An 8,853-nucleotide genomic window follows, 5' to 3' on the forward strand; every position below is an offset into this window, starting at 1 on the left:
GGTGCGTTCTGAGCATATCTGGAGCGTTGAGTTAATAAATCCGACGGTTTAAAACTCCAAATCGCTGTGAAGGGGCGTAGGTGGCTGCGTTATACTGTTTCTCAATAGCGGAGAGAACAAAAATTTAAGTGGGTCTCCACTATATATGAATAGTTATTGCACAGACACTATTTACATGTTTGATAATCTTATCTGTATGGTCCATATGTATTCATTTATATAAATGAAGAAAATACAAATTAACAAATTTAAATTTTTTTATCCAGGAAAACATATCAATGGCGTCGATGAGAAAAGACACGCTGCATATTCGTAATCAAATAGCAATGTCCCATGACTATAGTCACCGCTAGTACCTTACTCTTTACCAACGTCTAGGGCCAACACCACCGCGAACATGCTGTATGAGGCGCTAGTGGTTGACACCACAGATAACGTGTTATGACAGGAGTCATACTACCGGGGTCTCCCATCCGTGTCGGTAACGATGCTACTAGGCTTTTCTGCACTGGTGCCTCCACCCTACCAAGGCTACCAACGGTTTTCTACACCGTCAACCTTTGTTTTGAATCAACGAGTACTTCTCGGGGAACCATTTCGACATTTATCCCACACCATTAACTAGTGGTATGAACCTCATATCACTACTATACTCTCTGTCCTCCCTCGGTTTCAGCTTTATAGTGCATGTTGCCTCTCATGGTTGCCGATCACCTCACAACTATAACAAAAATCTGACATGACTTCATACTCAAATGGCACCACTCTATTCCTCCTCCTCATTATTACCCTCCTTCTTCTTTTATTTTATCCTTGGTTCCTTCTCATTCTCTTCATAAACCAACATTGCATCTTGTTAGCGGTTTAGTGATATCAATTTGTGTTCACACCCTGAGCACTTGTCGAAATGTGGTGCCATCTTCCCCCCACATGAACCATCAAGTCCTCCTCCACCTCATACCCACCACTCTCCCCGCTCCACATTCATCATAGCTATCGGTAAGTTTCGTACACGTAGCCATAAAGATATATGCTTGAACTCCATATCTTCTAAAGATTTTCCCACATCCAACTCCCGCTTGACTATCAATTCCTTACTAAAAGTCCATGGCCCCTCATCTAAACGCTCCAATACCCTGGAATCTGTCTAAGTGAAGAGGAACATGTTCTTTCCTAGATCATTGCATTCTCCCCTTTGATGGGGTACCAAACCTTTTCCAAGGTGTATGCCATGATTACTACTAACACCAACTTATCAGACATTAACTTTCCCAACATTTGTCTGTGATTCTCCAGGCGCACAACTGCGTCCGTCCTCCCGACATCAATATGCTTATTCTTAGCCACTGACAAGGCCATCTTGTTCAACATCTTCTCAACGCCCTCTATCACAAACCGATCTGGGACAAACACGGAGACTAGGGCGACTAGGGATGTGTGGTGTTTGATTGCACGCCGTCCAGGGAAACATGAAATGCTTATGGAGTGGAAGGGCTCTATATGAAAACATATTTTAGAGTTTCAAGGGAATTAGGTTGGTCAGGGTGACTCAGAAAAACGACCTAGAATCTAGAGTCGAAGCGGGCTGGGTGGGAGTTGCGAAGATGTACTTGGAGTAAGGGGCGAGGGAAACAGGTGGCACGAGATCATGGAACCACCGCTCAAAATAAGTCATCGCCAGACGAAACTAGAGTTGCCAAGGAAAGCATAGGGCCAGGACCATACGCTAACTATTGCCTTGTTCTCTTAGTGCCTTTGATTAGCGATTTACCACATAGGTTATGATGAGGGTCAAGATGTTCCATCCAAAACATTTATTTTCTAATTCTTCCCCTCCCGTCCCATGCTATTAAAATGGTGGACCAAATTCTCTAAAAAGAAACATACCAAGCAAACATGTAAGCTTATGTTCCTCCATATCTCCACCTTTGTTCTGATTAATTTTGATGCTTTCATGAACACCAAATCTACTAGCTAGGTGTTGCAGCTTTAAATGTCCATCAACAATAATTGTGTTGCGTCATGTGAGGTTAGAGGTAAACCTAGGAGTTGATAGAAAACATAATATGATGAAATTTTAACTCACCAGGATCTATAGCGGAGTATTTCAAGTATTCTTCTTTAGTTTCACTGCCATCGAATTTGGCAGAAAAAAATTCCTAGAATAAGTAGAAATTACAAACACGGAGTTTGTCGTGGTGAAAATCTGTATATCAATGGCATAAGGAATATGTATGTGGTCATGCAAAAAGAAATCTAGGGCTAGCTTGGGGCCTACCCCTAAATGACCGAAATAAATTTTTGCGGCGCTTCTTGCTCGAGCATTGGAAAATAGTCACAGAAAAACCTTGTGTACAATTAAAACGATTTCCAGGGACCAAACTGCTAGGGCACAGTTCTCACTTGGGTAGGCGCAGACTCGCAGGCGTGACCTTAAAAACCGAAGCTAGGGGTCAATCCCCTTCACTCACACGTCACACCCCTCTCTTTTCCAGTCCAATTGTCCAAACATCCTACCACCCCTTTGAATCGCGGTCTTGCCATGGCGGCGGCGCGACCATGGTCCAGCCTCCATGAAGACCTTCTCCGCCGTATCATCCTCCTGCTAACGTGCATCGCCGACCGCGTTAGGGCGTCCGCCGTCAGCAAGCACTGGCGCCAGGTCGCGCTGCAGAACCCGTCCCCGCTGCCATACCTCGTCAGGCCGTCCACCGCCAGGACCGAGAGCTACCGGATCTTCGGTCGCTTCGCCGATCCGCGCCCGTACCTCTCCGCCGAGGGCTGCGCAGAGCGTTTCTGCGGCTCGGCTCCAGGCGGCTGGTTCGTGGTCGCATCCCCGCACGGGAGCGGCCACGCCCTGCTCAACCTCGGCACGGGCGAGCGCGTCGCGCTCCCGGATCGCGTATGCATCCTCATCAACTCCGGCGACATCAGGTGCCCCATGATGATCCGCGCAGCCGCCATGTCTGCCGCCCCGTCTTCTGGTGCCTGCGTGGTCGCTGCCATAACGTCCACCAGGACAACCATGGCCTTCTGCCGGCTGGGCATGGAGTGCTGGACATTGCTGCCGGCGAAGATGACGGCCCAGCCCGACGCCCAAGACCTGACTTACCACGACGGATGGTTCTGGGCCGTCGACGAAGATGACGACCTCTTCTGCTACAAGGCCGAACTTTCGACATCTAGGCAAACCATTCTACATCTTGCCTACGGGATCGGTGCTCACCTGACGGACATGACACACGGCGAGATCGTGTCCCGCTACCTCCTGCCCTCCGCCTCTGGCGCCGATCTGCTGATGGTGAGGAGATTCATCTCGCCGGCGACAGGCCGCACGTCCCGGTTCCAAGTCTTCAGGTTACAGAAGCCACAGGAGGGCCGGCCAGCTTCCTGGCGCGTTTACAAGATGACCCGGCAGCTGCTCTTCGTCGCCGGGCCTGCTCCAAGGCCTTCGACACGGGACACGCCGGCAACCCGGGCTACATCTACTTCCTCGACGACGTCTACACTGGTGGTCCGCACCAGCAGAACGAGTATCCTTGTGCTGATGCCGGCGGGTGGTGTTACTCAATCCCCGGTGAGTTCCAGCGCTGCCTGCAATCTGCTCCACCCTCGGACACCTCGCCGTGCATTTGGTACCACCATTAAATTTTTTTTTTGAGAACGGTACCACCATTAATTAATCCAACTACCCAGCACGAGGTTCAGTTTGAGGCACCATTGAGATTTCGATCAGTTTATTAGAGTACGTGTTTGTTGTTTGTGTTTGCTCCTGGTCAGTGTTTCTTTGTTGTGGTTCGATGGGAAACTGCATATCCAGTTTGTTGTGTGCTCCAGGTCTGTATTTGTTGTATTTTTTGTTTTAGTCAGTTAATTTGCAGGCTGTTTTCGAACTCATTTCATATATATGAAATTGTCGACTATTTGGACTGCTACCAGCTACCTATATATGTTGTTATGTGTATGATTTTCTGGTGTGATATTTTCCGCACTATTTCATGTAGTGCACACAATTTCTGATTGTATCGTATGAGTGCATCAGTCAGTGGCAGAGAGGGTCTCCCCTGTTTTAGAGATCTGTAAGACTGCAACTGAATATTTCATATATGTTCAGGTGTAGGGATCAACTAGTATTGAACTGCTGATATGTTGAAGACTTTAGTCTCTTTAAGTCTTTATAGATGATCCTTCTTCACTTGTCAGGAAATTTTTCCATTTGTGCCACTGAAGAAACTTCACTTCCTTGAATACAAGAGGACGCTATGCTAGAACTGTTATGGTATCGGTGACACTGTGACAGTTCAGGAACTTTGCGATCTCGCAAAAGCTTCTGTGCCATTGACCCGTTGTATTTTGGAAACTCAGATTGCAAAGAACCAAGCGTAGGGTTTGGCAGCTGGTACCCTTGGTTTTGGTTCGAGCTTTGGTGTTGCAAGTAGTGGCCGTACTGTTGGGATTTGTTCTTTTTTTGTTTGAAAGTTATGTTAACATGGAAATAATAGAAACTCAGGAATTGAAATAGTAGTAGCAGTAGTAGTAGTTGTTGTTGTAATAAGGTTAGATGGGAAACTGAAAGTTCCATGTCCAGCTTGTTGTTTGTACTTGATTTGAAGACTGTTTTTGAACTCATTTCATGCATGAAACTGTGATCTCATTAGACTCTACCTGCCTATACATATTTGTTTTATTTCTAGATATGCCTCTCATTTTTTTTCTTTTTCTTTTTCGAAAAGGGGGGGCTCCCCGGCCTCTGCATCAAAACGATGCATACGGCCATCTTATTAAAAAAAGGCAAAAGTGCCAACAAGGTTCCACAGTCTCCAGCTAAACCAAAAGGAAAAAGAGAAATGCAGCTCACACAGAGCTCCAAGCGGCTAGATATACAGACTAGCCCAAAACAGATGTCACAACCGGCTGGCTAACAATAGATAGGGAAACTAATTGCCTATCCTATTACATGACCGCCATCCAAACCGGTTGAAAATATCCCGAGCGATCATCTCCCAACGGATAGATCCAGTAACCAAATGCTCCCTGGCCTCCATCGGAGTGAGTAGCGACCATGAACGGATCAGTGCCGTAGCTCGGAAAATAACCTGCAAAAAATGAATCCGTGATGTTCTGTTAAAAACCAAATCATTTCTGCAATTCCAGATAGTCCATAACAAAGCGCAAACTCCAACCTGAATATGTCTTGTGAGAACAGGCCCAACCCCATGAAGCCATGTCCCAAATAAAGCAAAGACAGAAGTCGGTGGAGGAAGATTAAAAGCAATATGAATCGTCCGCCGAAGAACTCTAGCCAACGGGCAATCAAAGAATAAATGCTTAATCGTCTCATCCCGATCACAGAAACTACACCTAGTAGGACCTGTCCAATTGCGTTTAATCAAGTTGTCCTTTGTTAAAATAACTTGTTTATGGACAAACCACATAAACACTTTTATTTTTAAAGGCACCTTGACAGCCCAAACAAACTTAGAAGTTGGAATATCAGTCGAATTAATAACATCAATATACATTGATTTAACTGTAAATACTCCAGATCTAGTCAACTTCCAACGCAATACATCGGGTCGGTGAGAAAGTTGAACCGCCATTCTTCCCAACGATTGCCCGCTAGCGACCGTCGAAACTGAATATTAAGGGGGATAGATTGGAATATCGTTGCCACGAACACCTCACGTCGTTGAGCAATCCGATATAAAGACGGATATTGAATGGCTAAAGGTGATTCACCAAGCCAAGTATCCTCCCAGAAACGGGTACTTGTACCGTTTCCAATAACAAATCTCGTCCTATTGAACATAGATTGTTTGACTTTCATTAGTCCTTTCCAGAAAGGCGAATCAGTCGGCCTGACTGCGACCTGGGACAATGTTTTAGTTTGGAGGTACTTGTTACGAAGGATCTGCGTCCACATGGCCTCAGTCTCGGCGGACAGCTTCCACAACCACTTACTAAGAAGACATCTGTTCTTGACTTCAAGATTTTCAATACCGAGACCCCCTTGGTCTTTCGGTCTACAGATGATGTCCCATTTAGCAAGCCGGTACTTTCTTTTAAGTTCATCACCCTGCCAAAAGAAGCGCGACCGATAGAAGTCCAGTCTTTTCCTAACACCAACTGGGACCTCAAAGAAAGATAAGAGAAACATAGGCATACTCGTGAGCACCGAATTAATCAAAATCAACCGGCCTCCGTATGACATGAGCTTACCCTTCCAACAACTCAGTTTTTTCTCAAAACGATCCTCGATGCACTTCCATTCTCTGTTTGTTAGCCTACGATGGTGAATCGGGATACCAAGGTAAGAGAAGGCTAAACTCCCCAACTCGCACCCAAACAACTGCCTATAAGACTCCTGGTCGTCTTTGGCTCTACCAAAGCAGAACAATTCACTCTTATGGAAGTTAATCTTTAACCCGGTTAATTGTTCAAACAGGCATAACACAAGCTTCATATTTCTCGCCTTGGCCAAATCATGCTCCATAAAGATGATTGTATCATCGGCGTACTGAAGGATGGAAACACCTCCCTCCACAAGATGAGGAACCAACCCACCCACTTGACCATTTTCCTTAGCCCGGCCTATCAAAATTGCTAACATATCCACCACAATGTTAAACAGGATAGGGGACATCGGATCTCCTTGTCTTAGGCCTTTATGTGTCTGGAAATAATGACCTATGTCGTCATTCACTTTAATTCCCACACTCCCTTTTTGCGTAAATGATTCGACTTGTCGGCGCCAGGCTTCATCAAAACCTTTCATACGCAATGCCTGTTGGAGGAATGGCCACTTAACTTTATCGTACGCTTTTTCGAAATCCACCTTAAAAATTACTCCATCTAATTTTTTGGAATGGATTTCATGGAGCGTTTCATAAAGGACAACCACCCCTTCAAGGATGTTCCTGTCCGGCATGAAAGCAGTTTGGGATTGCTGCACCACAGATTGCGCAATCTGTGTGATCCTATTAGTTCCGACCTTGGTGAAGATTTTGAAACTAACATTGAGGAGGCAGATCGGCCTGAACTGCTCAATCCTCGCAACATCCGTCTTCTTCGGAAGCAAGGTGATAGTTCCAAAATTCAAGTGAAATAATTGAAGCTGTCCAGAGAATAGATCATGAAACATAGGTAGTAAATCCCCCTTAATAATGTGCCAACACTTTTTATAAAACTCAGCCGGGAACCCATCCGGACCGGGAGCCTTATTGTTTTTCATTTGTGCAATAGCCTCAAACACCTCCTTTTCTGAGAACGGGGCAGCCAGGATATCATTATCAGCAGCAGTCAATTGAGGCACGTCCTCAACCCTGGACTCATCGAGGGACACACAATTGGCCTCCGGCGGTCCAAATAGCTGTCTATAGTATTCGGTAATATAGGTTTTGAGATTATCCTGCCCTAGAATAGTACCCTCATCCTGCTCTAGCTGAAAGATCCGCTTCTTTCTGTGTTTACCATTAGCAATGAGGTGGAAGAATTGATTATTCGCGTCCCCTTGGACTACCTTGCGGACCTTCGCACGCAAAGCCCACTTCAATTCTTCTTCGCGGAGAAGTTCTTTCAGCCTCTTCTCCGCCTCATTTTTAACTTGGAGCTCGGTAGGCAATAACAGCGCAGATTCAGCTTTTACGTCCAATGCCTGTATAAGAGAGAGGAGTCTATCCTTCTCAACCTTATACACCCCACTTAGATGCTTAGCCCAACCCCGTAAGAAGCTTCTCAAATGCCTAATTTTATTCTGCCAGCGCTCGACCGCCGTCCTTCCTCCAACACCCTTAGCCCACTCCCTGGCTATGATGTCTAAGAATCCCTCGCGTTCGAACCAGGCCATCTCAAAAGAGAAGGTGTTTTTGTTTCCTATATGGTTCGGCTCCCCTGAGTCCACGAACAAAGGTGTGTGATCAGAGATTCCCCGCGTGAGAGCTTGCACCGTAACAAGAGGGAACTTCTGTTCCCACTCCACGCTGGCGAGAACCCGATCAAGCTTCTCGTATGTCGGGTTTGGCAGAGCATTAGCCCAGGTAAACTGTCTACCAGTGAGCTCTATCTCCCTTAGATCTAAGCTTTCAATAATAGTATTGAACATAAACGACCACCTGCCGTCGAAGTTATCATTGTTTTTCTCCTCTCTCCTTCTAATGATATTGAAATCACCCCCGACCAAAATCGGAAGCTGTTCGGACCCACATATCCGAACCAGATCCGCCAGAAACTCCGGTTTAAGCTCGGGTTGGGCGGCACCATAGACCGCTACCAACGCCCAGTTGAACCCATCAACTTTAGACCTAACTCAAAACTTTACCGCGAAATCACCCATTACTACACTCCGGACATCAAGGGCATCACATCTCACACCCAGTAAGATGCCCCCCGATCGACCTCGTGGCGGGAGGCAATGCCAATCAAACTCAAGACCACCCACAAGAGAGGAAAGAAACTGCGGCGCAAAATTATCTCGACCGGTTTTCGACAGAGCAACGAAATCTAACCGATGTTCCAGAGAAGCTTCAGCAAGAAACCTCCTTTTAGCCAAGTCTTTCAGACCTCTGCTATTCCAAAAGATTCCTTTCATAGTTCATCATGGAATTTTTTAGCAGTCCGAATCCTAGCACTCCTACGAACAGCAGAGTCGGGATAAATTTTTCGTTTCCACTTACACCTTAGCTTGGGGTGCTCCTTCACCCGGTCCTCATAACCGGGCTGAACGGAATTGCTATCTGCATCATCTAAGGGCACATCCTCGCCCTCCGACTCCTGATTAGAAGGTGCTAGGTCCGCACATAGATTATTTAGCACTTTTATCCCTAACTCATCAATTTCCTCATCATTCATGGGCTT

At 46.1% G+C, this 8,853-nt stretch overlaps 1 pseudogene; it reads left to right on the plus strand.

The window, feature by feature from the left end:
- The first annotated feature begins 2,542 nt into the window (after positions 1-2,542).
- LOC119313107 lies at positions 2,543-3,648 on the plus strand (annotated as a pseudogene).
- The last annotated feature ends 5,205 nt before the right edge of the window (positions 3,649-8,853 follow it).

The sequence above is a fragment of the Triticum dicoccoides genome, chromosome 5B, assembly GCF_002162155.2.
Source record: "Triticum dicoccoides isolate Atlit2015 ecotype Zavitan chromosome 5B, WEW_v2.0, whole genome shotgun sequence".
In the NCBI taxonomy this organism is placed as follows: Eukaryota; Viridiplantae; Streptophyta; class Magnoliopsida; order Poales; family Poaceae; genus Triticum; species Triticum dicoccoides.